We start from the raw sequence: 3,842 nt of genomic DNA on the forward strand, positions 1-3,842 counted from the left end.
TTAAAAGGAATTCAAAATTTTTTAAAAATAAAGTCTAGAAAAGATTAAAAAAGAGCAGTAAATAAAAAGAGAGACTACTAAAAACACCAACCGTCCATGATCAGAGGTGAAGATGGAATGAGTTACAGTTGGCAGAGAGAAGAGACGACAACTATGCCAGGTACAGAGGTGACGAGGACAAATTACCGTTTAATGAGGGCACCAGTCTTTTAATATATAACGACTCCAGCGTTGTTAGTTGGTCAGGATGTTTATCATAATCAATTATTGTAAAATGTTCCTTTGAATTTCAGTCTTGCATATTATTGAGTGGTTTCTGATATTGGAAAACTCTGGTTGGTTTATCCTTTGACCTGTACGGAAGCTAAAGCCCAAATGGCTACAATATCTGACCATCAGCAACCTCCGTAAGTGCCCGGACATCCAGGGCATGTGAATTTATAAATAACGTTGGATCTCATGAAGGGCTGAAGGCGATCTTTAAAGTTAAAAAACGATCGAATAGTGCAAGGATTACTCGACACAAGCCTGACTTTAAGACACGGAATTTCCTGTTCAATTATACGAGTGAGGTTTAAGATAAATTTTGAATCTGATAAATATGGAACAGTAGTATAAAATATTTTCTTCGGTACATCAAAAGTAGTTGATGATGGATGCAAAAATTTGGAAAGTACCTTATTGGTGATTTTATGAACTATATCTTGTGGAAATGAATTGGCTTTGAACAAGTTTGCCAAGAAAGTCATTTCGTTATGAAATATTTGCCATGAGGAAGAATATTTGAGAGCTCTATTAATCAGCGTATAGATGGTGTTGAGTTGAAATGAGTATTGGCAAGAGCTATAAAAGTTATTGGTTAAACCCGCATAAGTTCGTTTTCTGTATACTGCCGTGGTGAATTCCGAGTTATTTCTCGTTACCTTAATATCAAGATATGGAAGGCTGCCCTCGCTACCTCCATAGTAAAATTAATCTGAGAATGAGCGTTATTAATGAATTCTAAAAACAGGGAGCACTGCCATGAATGTCTAAATAAAACAGAAGTATCATCCACATACCTTCGATATGAAAATGGTTTAAAATTAGGGTCACAACCGTTCAAAAGTTTTGATTCTAAATCAGACATAAAAAAGTTAGCAAAAATAGGGACCAAAGGAGACCCCATAGCAACTCCATCGACCTGCGAGTAGAGTTGTTTATTAAAAATGAACATCGAATCATGCACAGCAAGATCGAGAAACTGTTTAAAAGTCAACCGATCAAAACCATGAAATGTTGTATCATCATCAATAAAAATTTTGTCAAGTATAATATTAATAGTATCATTTAGTGGAACATTTGTAAAGAGGGACTCAACGTCGAAGCTGACCATGTAATAGTACCCATCTTGCTTAGTGATTAATTGCTGGAATTCATAACCGTTTCTTAAGGAATATACATTGTTACTTAATTCAGACAGTAATTCCGCTAAAACTTTAGAGATAGAGAAAGAGGGGCTATTATATGCAGCCATAATTGGTCTAAGTGGTAAGTCAAGCTTATGTATTTTTGGTTGTCCATATAGTATGCTAAATGACGAACCAGTAACAAACAGTTGTTGATAGATAGTTTCATTTATAATGTTATCATTTTTTATTTTTCTCAGAAATCTGTTGATCTTATCTTCCCTTTTATATATATCAAGAAATGTTGGTTCACCATGAGACTTAAACTTCGTACCGTTGGATAAGATATTTTCCATTCTCCTGACATAATCATTTTTTTTTTAAATAACAACTCCCTTGCCTTTATCAGGTTTACATATAACAATATCTTCTCTCTTTAAGTTTCAGCAGTATTTTCAAATCATTTGGTCTAAAAAATGGTGTCCAGTTAGTTTTAAGATTGAGGTAAGTTTTATGAGTTAGGTTGGAAATTTTCTGTTGAAGATTACCTATATTTTGATTAAAATCTAGCTTCATCAGTCTTTGGAATGACATCTCAAAAGGTAAGAAAAATCTGGCATAGTTGGGGTCTCCTTTGGGCCCTATTTTTTTTGCTAACATTTTTATGTCTGATTTAGAATCAAAACTTTTAAACGGTTGTGACCCTAATTTTAAACCATTTTTATATCGAAGGTATGTGGATGATACTTTTGTTTTATTTAGACATTCATGGCAGTGCTCCTTGTTTATAGAATTCATTGATAACGCTCATTCTCAGATTAATTTTCTATGGAGGTAGAGAGCGAGGGCAGCCTTCCATATCTTGATATTAATAGAGCTCTCAAATATTCTTCCTCATGGCAAATATTTCATAACGAAATGACTTTCTTGGCAAACTTTTTCAAAACCAATTCATTTCCACAATATATAGTTCATAAAATCACCAACAAGGTACTTTCCAAATTTTTGCATCCATCATCAACTACTTTTGATGTACCGAAGAAAATATTTTATGCTACTGTTCCGTATTTTTCAGGTTCAAAATTTATCTTAAACCTCACTCGTATAATTGAACAGGAAATTCCGTGTCTTAAAGTCAGGCTTGTGTCGAGTAATCCTTGCACTATTCGATCGTTTTTTAACTTGAAAGATCGCCTTCAGCCCTTCATGAGATCCAACGTTATTTATAAATTCACATGCCCTGGATGTCCGGGCTCTTACGGAGGTTGCTGATTGTCAGATATTGTAGCCATTTGGGCTTTAGCTTCCGTACAGGTCAAAGGATAAAACAACCAGAATTTTCCAATATCAGAAACCACTCAATAATATGCAAGACTGAAATTCAAAAGGAACATTTTACAATAATTGATTGTGTTAAACATCCTGACCAACTAACAACGCTGGAGTCGTTATATATTAAAAGACTGGTGCCCTCATTAAACGGTAATTTGTCCTCGTGCCCTCTGTACCTGGCATAGTTGTGGTCGCTTCTCTCTGCCAACTGTAACTCATTCCATCTTCTCCTCTGATTATGGACGGTTGGTGTTTTTAGTAGTCTCTCTTTTTATTTACTGATCTTTTTAATCTTTTTTAGACTTTATTTTAAAAAAATTGTGAATTCCTTTTAACTTTATGTGATTGTTTATAATATGTCTTTGTATTTTATTCACAGACTGATGATGCACACAGTTGTGCGAAACGTATCATATGTAATAAACTTGGCCTTTTAAATCTGGTATCATGGACTCCTTCTGGCCACTTTATAATTGAATGCTGAAGCAATATATATATATATTATATATATATATATTAGTTATATATATATATATTATATATATATATATATATATATATATATATATAATTTATATACATATATTATATATATATATATATATATATATATATATATATATATATATATATATAGATATATATATATATATATATATATATATATATTATATATATATAGTATATATGTATATAAAGGTTTTTACCACGAAGGAAAAATGAAAAGCGAGATAGCCAAGAACTTTTGGTCTGGCACGACCCTTTACTAAGGCACAACTGATCATACAGAGGAAAAACATAGTAAAAGTAGGCTTAATATCCAAATTGACATTACAAGATTAGCAATAAGGTCAATTTCACTCTACAGAAACAAGGAAACGCCTGAGGGCAAGATTAGCGATTTTTAGGCAGCCACACCTTGGAGAGCAACACACGTAGTCAACAGATGATTCATCCAGAAACAATACATTTTGGGTACGATCAACATCCTTTTAATGAATTTTCTTCAATGATGTTAAAACGTCACATTGCTGCCGCTAAAATGGAGGAAAAGGAGAAATTTAAAGAACTGGAAAAAGCCCGACGTAATTTCAACTATTCAATTCCCGCTGATTGGAAACA

This window comes from Macrobrachium nipponense, chromosome 1 (genome assembly GCF_015104395.2).
Source record: "Macrobrachium nipponense isolate FS-2020 chromosome 1, ASM1510439v2, whole genome shotgun sequence".
Classification (NCBI taxonomy): Eukaryota; Metazoa; Arthropoda; class Malacostraca; order Decapoda; family Palaemonidae; genus Macrobrachium; species Macrobrachium nipponense.